General features: G+C 30.9%; 1 protein-coding gene across 2 annotated transcripts in view; it reads right to left on the reverse strand.

Moving 5' to 3' along the window:
- The window catches only part of LOC134701128 (cys-loop ligand-gated ion channel-like), a 38,726-nt gene that overhangs the window by 10,213 nt on the left and 15,673 nt on the right, over nucleotides 1-12,840 (reverse strand). The window lies entirely within an intron of this gene.

The following is a 12,840-nucleotide window of genomic DNA, read 5'->3' on the forward strand; positions in this document are numbered from 1 at the left end:
TACACTGCAGAATATCCGACACAGCGGGCACTTCGTTGCATAATATCAATATTGGTTTATTACTTCAATAGATTAAACAAAAATATTCCGAACAAAGTTTTGTCCCTGGTAAATATCATTATGTGCCATACGCTCTATCTTATTTAGAGAGCAAAGTTTTAGATATCTTTGTTAGTAAATAATTTTAAACAATAATAATCCATATGTCCATTACGCTTTATATATCTGTTTCCTTTCCATGCCAATTAAGACTGACATTTCAGCCGGATTATGGACCGTTGTGCAATAAAAAAGCATGAATGTAATATCCATTAGATAGACATACTTCTAGACATTATTTCCATATCGCTCTAAAATATTAAAAGCTTTAATATGGTGTGGGTAAACATAGTGTGCAATGTAGCAACAGGAAAACAATCCGCCAATTAAAAAAGTCCCAAAAGGGCAACTTCAATGGTGGCAAACTATACATGGGAGACAACCCATTATAAATATTCTATTATCACAGTCATGATTCTTATACAAGAACGAATATCTGAGCTGCATTAAATACCACACACATGTCATAAACATCAAATGGTTTTACCAGTCTTATCATCGTAATGGAATAGTAACACGTACTGAAAAGTCACATGCAATTTGAATAGTTTCATTGTATGTTGATGACTGACAAGTTTGTGGTAAACACATTTCCACCCACAATATTTAAAAAAAATCCCGTTTTAAGAATATTTCTCATCATATAAGGGTCGGGGGCGGATCCAGTTCTTTTAAAACTGAGGGTTCCCAACACAGGATTAAAGGGGTGTCCAACTCTATGCTCCCATTGAAATGCACTGATCGGCAAAAAAAAAGGGGGTGGTGGTTTCCAAGCCCCGGAACCGCCCTGGATCCACCACTGAGGGTTCAATTTGTACTAGGATTATTTGATAAAATCTCGAAAAGAGAACTAACTGTTTTCACAGGTAATTTTCATTTGTTTTATATAAAGAAAGCAAAGCACTAGCTTCTCCTTTACTAGTGATTTTTCTTTTAAACTGAAACTGTAATTTTTAACAAAACCAATGATGAACGATACTGAACAATAGATACATAGATAATTTTCAGTCTTTCAATCATTTGTCATATGTGTCCAGTTCGGAGAAATAAGACACAAGAGAAGTTTGTCTGATTGTCAAATCTCGCAATTGAGCATGAACATGAAAACGAGTAAGGCTTGAAAAAGGGGAAGGACATCGACCTCGTTAGGAGAAGGAATAGTTCACAATATGTTATGTCACAGATGAGACGACATTTCAGTTTTGTTTGTGAATTTGTCTAACAATCCACAAAGACAAGGTCATTACATATTTATTAAACAATCTAATTTCTGGAAATTCTGTGAACAAACTGGAGGGTAAATGTCTGAACATGACCAAATGTTCCCCGAGGAAAATATTTAGAAATAATTTTTAAACTCAAACACAATATTTAGGTGTCTTCTTATATTTAAGTGTTAACATTGATGATATGATTCATTCAGATTAAAAAAACAGAGAAGATACAACACACGTTATGGATGATGGAAACGAAAATCATAAGTTGTAAAATCATGACCATAAACATAAAAAGACAGTCAACAATAAAAAAAAACATTACAATGGAACCTGAACCTAACAATTTCACCACAAAACCCAAGCAATAAAAGTTCATCGACTGTATAAATAGCCGTCTATTTATAATAAAAGAAGAACTTTACAGGAAAAGATTTGAAAATATTTGCTTGATGCTGCCAGTTGCTTTTGTAGACTTTATTTTTCTGTTCGTCATCTTTCTTTGTTATCGTACTGTACAAACAAGACATTCTAAAAAACAATAAGGGCACATTTCTGAATTCCTAATAATAATCGTCATTTGTATTTTGATTTTTTTATTTATATTTTGTAGAGTACAGTTAACATTGAAAGATCATCTCGATTTTTTCGGGATAATTTATTTTTTATAATTTTTAACTCAATAAATATCCTGGGTGTACTTGAAGTCAATCGCAACATTTGCATTGAAAATTTATAAATAATCAGAAACAACCCAGAGATATAAAAAAAATGAACAGTATCCTCTATATAAATGATTGCCTCTTTTCTCTAAGTTTTCAACATACTTCTTTTCGACTTGTACAATTTGATAGTCCCTTAGGTATTTTCCAACACCTTCTCTAAATGACATTTTGCCTACTAATATTTTTGTATATAAATATTTATTAGCTATCGCCTTCATACAATTAATAAAAAACAATTTTATCCAAAAAAGGTTACAATGATTGCATTGACTATATAAATATCTATTAGGTATAACCTTCACATAACTAATAATTTAACAAAAAATAATGCAATGATTGCATTGCCTACATAACTATATATTAGGTATCACCTTCATATAACTAATAATTTATCAAAAAATAATGCAATGATTGCATCGATTACATACATATCAATTATGCACCACCTTCATCCAATTAGTAAAACCAATTTTATCAAAAAATATTACAATAATTACATTGATTTATGATATTGGACACAAAACATTCCACAACATATAACAAACACCGACCATTGTTTTATTACATAAGTAAATAATATCACTATAGCTAACTGTATAATTGAGTACGAACGATCTGTAATCCCCCTGACTACATAACTATGATGAAAAGGTTGGGAAATGTCAGTTATTTCCCAGGAGATTGACTACCAAATGACGAACATTTGCATATTCTTCAATGTAAAATGCTCTGGGGTACTTTATATGGACAGATATGCACCATAAATATGATAGGCCATCATAAATGTGTTTTATTGTTGAGATATTTGAAGTCGATGAATACAAAAGGTTGAAAGATACCAGTTCTCTAAAACAAAAAATATTCGGTCTCTTTGACACATTCATAATTTCCATTCTCAATTTTAAAAGGATCCTCAATGCTCTTCAACTTTGTTTTTGTTTGGTTTATAACTATTTTGATATGAGCCGTACTGATGAGTCTAATTTAGACGAAACGCGCGTCTGGCATACTAAATTATAATCCTGGTACCTTTGACAACTATTAAATGAACACAACCACCAAAATGAGTTTTTAGAATTATAGAAGCATTTGTAAAATTTAAATGATTGTAAAATTAGAAGCTTGGATAAACCAAAATCATTGCAATTTAGAGAGGCTCTAGCTTTAAGAAAACTGTAAAAAAAAAAGTAAAATGACATAAGGACCTTACTCCGAGTTAAACTCGAAAAGTAAATTCCGTAATCAAATAGCAATATCAAACGCTCTAACACATCAAACGAATGGACACGAACTGTCATATTTCTCACTTGGTACAGACATTTTTTTATGTAGAAAATGGGGATAAAACATGGTATTATAGCTAGCTTTACCTTTCAGGTGGAAGAGGATTGGGAAGTCGAGACTTCTGAGAAATTGGAAAAGTGTGTGTTAAAAGCATGGTCGTTCCCCGCACTTCTGCAAAAGTAGCAAAGAGAGTTTGAAGGTAAATTAAAAAAGGAGAAGTTCGTTAAAACTGAAAAAAAACGGAAGGAGATAAAAACAATAACCATCTCTTGATTCGGTTGATTCTATACCTTCTACTGAATAAGTAGCGGATTATTTCGAGTATCACCGATTGAGTTGTTCCTCCTCCTAGTTAAGCACGCGAATTTTCGACTGTGTTGTCCCTCTTTTCTGGTCTAGAAAAAGTATTGTTACCTTAACACACTTTTTAAATTCCACAATTAAAAAACTGAAATTTGGAACAGAAATGGCAAATGGCAAATGGCAAATCGAGGGTCGAACCAACAATACCTGGGAATTTAGGGGGATCGGCAATTCAATACGGAATTGATAGGGTCGCTGCACGGGTTCTGTTACCCTACTATTTTGATATAATGTAGATTTTCAAAATGTATACCCTTTTATATAGCGTAGGAAAATGTAACCCTTGTCCACAATGGTTTGGTTTATGAACTCGTTATAAAATCACTCTTTTTCGGAGCTCTGATTCGACCTTATCATTATCATACATTTCTGATAGTTACCCACACCGATTCACATATTTTTGAACTCGAAAAAGTGAGCTATTTTACCGAAACTTCCTATCACAATGTATTGAGGAATTGCCTCCTTACCGTGCAACATTCTATCGACGAACACACTTTATTTGGAATACGTAGGTCTTGTAGGCTTGTAAAAAGTATCTCAAATTGCAAATCTAATTATAACAGGCATGATTTTTTTTCTCTTTTTCTCTTTGTTACAAGCATACTTCACTGCTTTGATACTCAATGTATAAAAAACGACCGTTTTAACCAACATAAAATTGATTTATTGTTTGTGTAACAAAAACACTTTGCGTTAACCTTCTATATAGTTTTCATGACCTATATTACGTTGAAAATGGTTAGGATAGTTTTTCAAGCTCCACTATTAAACAAAATGATGTCGATTTTTAATTCAAGATGGCCGCCGTCAAAATGTTGACTTCAACTCTAAAATAAGTTCACCTTAAAGAACGTCTGTGCCAAATAGGTACCAGGATAATAACGTATAATTGTATCACCATTTGCATGATTTTGTCAAATTTCGGTACTTAGCTGCCCCACTATAATTTATCATTGTCTCTATTATTAACACATGTAGATTATTTTTATCACTTAGTAAACACAAAAATCGACAACCGCAATATCTTATAGTTTATGAATGATGTTTATTTATTAATACTACCCTTTAAAGGAGCACTAGCTACGATATATATACAAAAATAAAGTATGATTTTTTTTTAGATTAATCATTAATTGAATTGGAATAATGAAATAATAATTTGCTTTTAGCAATCAATTTGCTTTAATTTTGTTGAAATAAGCGATTATACATATTTTTTGACGGATTCACTTGCAAGTGAATACGTCATCATCATTCTAACCGATATTCATGTGAACTCAATTTAACCCCCTAGCTAGAGACTGACAACGCATGCATTGTACGTGAACTGGTTATTTAAAGAAACAAAATGTCAACAATGAAAGTGAAACTACGGTAAATCATTTGATTACTAATTTAATCCACATAAATCATTCTTATACGGTTAAAAACAATAAGAAACTTATATTTTTAATCTATAAATTCAAATCAAACAGACCTATAAAAATCCAATTGCACGTGCTGGTTTAACCTATTCATATCTTTATTTGTGTTTACATCGCTTATATGGTCATCTGAGGTCAAATCGATAGTTAATTAGATGGCATCTGGATTTTAATACACGCGAAACGAACCTACATATCATCTACCCCATGCTCCGTAAACTGTTTATTTTAAACGTTTGATAGATTGGATAAATGTTTTACATTGTTATTAATCAAATGTGAGAATTTGAGTCAAATTGGTGACCATGAATTTGACAGCTAGTGCCCCTTTAAATTGACGTAACTTAATACATAATAGATCTAGCTGATGAAATGCATGTGAGAACATTAAAAATCTTACTCAAAGCATGCTCTTAAAATAGAGATAAAGGTCAATGCTTTATTATATTCAATAGTTGGTTATTGATATAATTAACAAAAAGCACCTGCAAATCAGCAGGTACCATGTAATTTTATTTTAACAGATTAATTTCCTCGTTCTTCTTGCAAAAGTAAAGCACAAAATATATCTTGATATCACGAACTTAAGTTGTTCAAACAGTGCATGTTTGCCTGTATGTGTGTTTAAATTGGCGTTTATGAATATTGGGGTGACTGTAATTAATCAATCGACGAATACCATATTGCAACGATTCCAGGATAATGGGGAGAAGATTATGCAACCAATATAAACGTTATCAGTATACGAAAAAGGTTAAGGACACCTGATATCTTTGTTTGTTATGCAATTTAAATCATTCTACGACAACTTCTACTACTACTGCTTCTACTTATACTAATTATAATAGTAACGAGAGGAATTTATATAATTGACTTGGCACTTGTTTTCCAATCCATGTAGTGTGTTGATGTTCATATTTATTTATCTGTTTTTAAATAAAATATTGGTTACACTAATAGTAATGTTTATGTTTAAACCATGTAATTCAATATTTCCTCGTTTTTGTTATCTCTATCTTAAGGGATGAGATCTATAAAACTCTTACGTTAACAATACTTCAACATGTCAAGAGAAATTTTTTTGGGGGGAGGGGGGGGGGGGGGGGTAGTGAAAAAGATGAAATGTCAACAGAATACGAAATATGTTACGGAAATCTGATATATTTGGAATTATTCTACTATTACTGCTTGTCTTGAATCATAACAAAACTTTCTAAAATCATCAGTTTATATATTTTATAAAGAATCTAAGGTTTCGACTCCCTCAGACAAAGTTGACCTCGTATTGATTTGGCTAATTATGATGACCTATTTTTATCATATAGCCCGTTTACTGTTCCGGTTCTTTTACATATTTTACCTTCAATGAGGTTTAATCCAGACAGACGTTTCGGAAGAAGGGAACTTATAAAGTCGTGTTTTCATTTAATTATGCTTTTGCTTCCTCTAATAATAAAGATAACCAAGCTAACCACAATGTTATATTTCTTGAAGTATACAAAAATGTATAATACCCATTTATATGCAGTAGACACATATAACAGACACGCTAAATAAAGAGAAAGTTTTCAATCTTAATGTAAAAACCAAAGCCAAAGTAGTCTTTTACTACACTAATTACAATAGCTTGGCAGTATAATGACATAACAAAAATGTATACATAATTTATCAAAAGGCTAATATTTAAGAATATTTCCACTTCAATATACAATTCTAGTGCCAGTAAAAACATTTTGCGTGAGCACTCTTTTCGCTCAATTAAAACTTCTTATAATTAAAATAAAACGAACTCAAAAAATTTAATGCGAAAAAAGTTTTAACGTTGCATGTGTACTTCTTTTCGATCAATTATATTTAAAAAGGAATATATGACGTCATAACTATAGACAGAGGGGTAAAATAGCACATATATCATTATTTCGTATTTAATATGTTAATTAACAAATCACAACCTCTTGTTTTAATACAAAGAACATATTGAAAGAAACAAAACTAAACACTTTGTTTTGATTGCAAGTGAACATGAATGGATTGTTTATGTATGCTTTCATTACCGTAATACGTTGTGTTAATTACTTGAATCGATGCCATTCTTATGATGGTTTCATTTTTATGGGATTATATTTATACCATGTTTTTTAGCATCAATTATGTTTTATCAAATTATATTATATATTTGATACATTTGTTTGAAGAATATCTAAACCAAACCAAACCTTACGTATGTAAAGGTTAATACAGAACCAGTTAATAAAGTTGGTTTTTTATGGGATAATATACATACCAGTTTTTTAGCATCAATTATGTTTTATCAAATTATATTATATATTTGATGCATTTGTTGATGAATATCTAAACCAAACTAAACCTTCTGTATATAAAGATAATAACGAAACAAGCTAAGATGATAATAAAGTAATTCAAAGCAGAGAACTATTTTCTACCAATTATATCCAGTAAGAAACTAGTTCAGATAATTCCATTGTTGCAATAGTGAAGCAGAACCAATGAAACATTGTCATTGTAAGCAATGCCTACCTCACTTCAAATAATATCAATGCTTTATTGAATCTGGATTTAAATATTAAAATAACTTTGATCCCATGGGCCTTTAGCTTTAAAAATCTTATAATCACAAGTTGAAAGTTATAATAAGATTCAACTTCTCATGAAAGGAATTTATTGGTGTATAAGTTGGATCAATTCACTCGCAAACAAATAAAAGTAGGAAAAGAAAAATGATGTGAAACCAATACAAAAGCATTGTTGTCAACCTTGCATCTTATTCAAATGGTAGAACAATTTATATCCATAGAACCCTTGTCCTAATCTGATAAAGAGGAATTTTAACTGAATTCATGGTCAAAATGTCGAAGAAGCTAAGACTTAAATAGTTCATAAACATTAAATCAACATTTCTCTCAATAATGATAATAATTGTAAACCATGAACTTTGCCAGATGAAGTTTTTCATAACTGAAATATTTTTGCAAGTGAATAAATTGCATGCAGATGAAATAGTTGTAATTTCTGAAAATACAACCTTCAACACAGATAAACTGACTTTTAAACATTACATAGAAATTTCATTCTGATAATGAATCAATTTTAGCTTATGATTTTTATGACAGGTATATTACCGATGTAAGCAACAAATGGTTTACTCTCAATATCCGTTTTATTATCTAGAAATTACAGAAACTATTTTCAATTATATTTTTATGTATATCAATCATTGGAAAATCGAGTTTATTGTACAATTAGACAATCTTACAAATTTCAAATATGAAAGAAATGAATGGCATGCACGTTACAAAAAAACAACTTAACAATTAGAATTGGGTCAGGTTCGTGAAGCATAATTTCCCTCCAATCCCCCTTTATGCTATGGTAGTTTCTTGATGATAACCCCTCATTTGTCTGCCTTTCATAGACTGTAAACGTTTTTATTCTTCTATTTTTGTAATGAAATGAAAAAAGTGTAGATATTCTGTATAATAACAACTCGTGGGTATTGATATAAATCATCAAGTTAGGTTTAATGAATGATTAACGAAAATAGACTTCAAATGAAATGTTAAAACCATTACACCGTTAGACGTTGATCATTATATTTGTACCTTCATATAACGGTTAATTTATCTATCAGAAACCGGCTACACCATTGAAATGTATGTTGATGAAATGTTGTGTAATGATAAGGTTCTGTGTGTCCTTATCTTGACCTAAATGATAATTATTGTTGTATATATGTATGAAATATATTTGTATATACCACAACACACTGACGTTATCATCATTATATCTAGTATATTATATACAAATGTGTTAACAAGCAATTTACCCTGCACGTGATACATGGTCATCAATAAATGCTACAACTATCAAGTATCATTCTGAATCTTTATGGTGTAATCCACCATCAACAGTGCGTTTGAGCTTTTGATTTTGCCATTTGATTAGGGACTTTCCTTATTCATCGTTTTCTTTTGCGATTTTACGTTTGTCTTTTAAAAATGACTTGAGACTAAAACGTAAAACTTGATCATTGTCAGAAAGATCAAATTTCATTCAATGTCTTTTAAATTATCGATAGTTGTTTGGTCAGCATTCGATGATAAAATTAAAGAAATTTTATTCCCCTTGTCATGGGATGGAGAAATACGTCTCCCATATATTAACCCTCAAAATCTGTATTTTTTACGCAAAGTACTAATATAACACATTGCGTTGTTTTTCATACAAATTCCTACGAATGATGCATACTTTAACGTTTGTCACCCTCAAGTTTTGGCAAAAGTTCTGATCTCGTTGTCACCAATAGGTTGTGGCCAAAGTTTCTGCCGCGTTGTCATCTACAACTGTGGTAAAAGTTCTGACCTAGGAGTATGTGAGGACAAGAACCACTAAATACCTGATGACTTCAGCTGTTTTATTTTTACCTAGATAAACAACAACGTCATAGAAAATGGCATTTCGCCTAACATATGACTATTGTTTAGTAAGTCAAAGATAATGCCAACATGTCCATACATCTTCTATATTCACTTAATGTATTTATTAAGTCATATATTGGGGTATCTGTTTCATCATTGTGCTTGTTTGTTTGTTTACATATATATTAGTGTGTATACACAACTTTTGCATCAAGTGGTTATTTCAATAATGATAACCGACCTGACATGAACCTTGGATATGGAAATTTGTCATGCATGTTTTTTTAGTTGTAATCGCAGTCCTGTATTTTATTTTTTTTTATTAAATTCTGCCTTACATTTTTATCCTGAATTTATTTGACATAAATTGTCATCTTGCCTTTTTTCTTTATTAAGTAATTCATCTGCCTTCTTAACTCTTCGTCCTAACGTCACACATAAAAAATCAAATGGTATCTCCTTATAACACAAAGTTGACTGATGTGCACTAATTTTTGACATTTTTACCTATTTTGCCTGCTTGTGTTGCTCATACACTGCTTTCCATTTAGTGGTGTAACAGTACAATATAAAAACGAACAATACAAATCAGTTGAAAAAGGCAGAACTCATCAAATGGATACAAATATAATACATCTAACAAAAACACAGGTTGGACGTGGCCGGGAACTTGTACATCCAAACAACAAAAAAAACACTTAGCATAAACATTTTATATTATAGTATTCACAGTTACTGACGGCTAGGTCAAAGCCCCTTACGTCATGCATCTTAAACTTAATGATCAGTTAGAACATATTAAACATCCATTGGATTTAATGCGAAGATCGTTGCAATGCAGTATCGACATAATGTACATTTGTGTATTACAATGATATTAGGTTTACTTATAATTTACTTGCACGTATTCTATTTACCAGATGCTGAATGTCTCAATATTAAACACTTATCTCTGGCGGACAGGTTTTTCATTTGATCGACTTTTTAAAGTTCACAGTATTTGTTAAACACAAAGAAGTTTCTAAATGGTAAGATAACAGAGAGAGAGAGAGAGAGAGAACAATCTGTCTTAAAGTAATGCAAAATAATTCGGCGACGAAATAATTTGAACTAATCGACCTGTAGGAAATTTCAACTATTAAATACTATTTCATTATTGAAACAACATCTATGTATCATTTCTATGCAAAAAGGACCTTGACATGTTTCCAACCATTATACATCTAATTTCCAACAAGTGGTCATGTAATAGTATCTCATTAAGGGGCTATGAATACTACAAATATAACTTAAGTGGATCGATAAGGCTCCGTATTAAAAAAGAATATTCCAAAGAAATTCTAAAATTCATCCTAAAAAAATAAAATAGCACTCTTCAATATAACACGCATAAAAATCAAGTTATAATTTATTATTACTGTACACATATGCATGTTGATGATTTTTTTAATCAAAATTAAGTACAAACCAATTGCATTATCATATTCAGTAGGACTTTAACGGTTAATGGTACTATTTTTTCTGCAACATATGCACATTGTTACAATAAATGTCCCTTCACTGATGCTCAATGCCAAAATATTTGAAAATCACAAAGATTATTCAAAAGATGAATAATTCAAAAAGGTGCAAAAGGTATGACCAAAGACTTGCAAGGAATTGAAGCTGTGTATAGGGGAGATAATTCCTTAATTATAAATGATTGTTTACATTTTGAAACAGCAAAATTTAATAACAAAAAATAGTATTTGCATGCCAGTACCGATGTACTGGTTAGTGGGCTAGTGATACCCTCGGGGACTAACAGTGAACAGTATACAAGCAGAGGTATAGACCCAGTGGTAGATGGATAGAACAGTGTCTATCGATGAAACTCACTTTGCTGAAAAAGAGTTTACGTATAATTGTCATCCTTGACATTTTGCAAAAAATATCTTTTAGCACTTAAAAGTCAATGAGGACACTTTTGGCATACTTGAAACTTACTTTTATCAACACGAACGATTGTGAATATGAAATACATTATATCAATAATATATCAATATTACGAGCAATGTGATTTGTGGCCATGATATTCGACAATAAATTGTTCTTTTTCTTTAAAAAAAATATGCAAATTTACATCTCCTGTCAAAATTAACACTCAGAAAAATTCTAATTTTCCGTAGCACAATTTTGAATGACGTCATATAGCTACTATCTTGATCGTTCTAATGATTCATATGATAGCTATAATGAAAACCGACTTATTACTAAATCAATAGGGGGTATGCTCTTCTGAGCTATCGTGGTTTATGTGGCTTCGTCTTCAGATTATGAAGATAACCACATTTTGCTTTAATAGAAACGTTGGTATCAACTTTAATAACATACAACCAAGTATATCAATGCAAATTCTAATAAAGATATGTATGCAATGTCAAGAATGTTATTTTAAACAGCAGCATATCTTATTAACTGATCAATACCCACTGTCAAGTATGAAAGATTTCGTAATGTCATCTTTGATGTTTCATCAAATTTTATTTTTATTGTTTGAAAGTATTACAAATAATATCTGTAGATGTTTGATTCATTTTCAGTTAGGTGTATATCAGTTATAAGTTTAATGGGCAACTTTTCTTAGAACAACAGAGTGAATAAAGTGCGACTAATATTCATTTTATTATGCATAATGAATAGTCAATATTATATGAAGAGTAAAACCTAGATGTGGCACACTCAGTTTTCTACTATTTATAAATTGTAAATGTCTCCTTAGTATCATCCACATACTTAAGGTGGTAGACCTAGGTCAAGGGAAATAACTCTTTAAATCATCAGTACGTTTGTTACTGCTATTTTCATATATATGTTGTAAGCCTCTAGGATACATAGATTATTTTCAATCTGTTTCAGGTAAATGCATAAAATACATTAATAAAACTTGACTATTACAAATGTATCACTGAATTAAATAGTTATCTCCCTGGACCAATGTCTACCCACTTAAATACATAAAGAAAGATGTATTTTTGTTTTATGTCGTATACTGACCTCATCTGCAAAAATATCAAGCGAGACCTCGTGGGAGAGTGGATGAAATATAAGTTTGCGTAAGTAAACGTATGTTTACGGGTAAAACACATCCCTAACCAAAGACCAATATCAAAAGCTCTTACACATGAAACAAATGGATTAAAAACTGTCACATTTCTGACTTTGTACATTTATTATTTTCCGAGAAAATGGTGGATTAAACCTGGTTTTAAAACTAGCTAAACTTCTCACTTGTATGACAGTTGCATTAAAT

Source organism: Mytilus trossulus, unplaced genomic scaffold (genome assembly GCF_036588685.1).
Source record: "Mytilus trossulus isolate FHL-02 unplaced genomic scaffold, PNRI_Mtr1.1.1.hap1 h1tg000220l__unscaffolded, whole genome shotgun sequence".
Lineage (NCBI taxonomy): Eukaryota > Metazoa > Mollusca > Bivalvia > Mytilida > Mytilidae > Mytilus > Mytilus trossulus.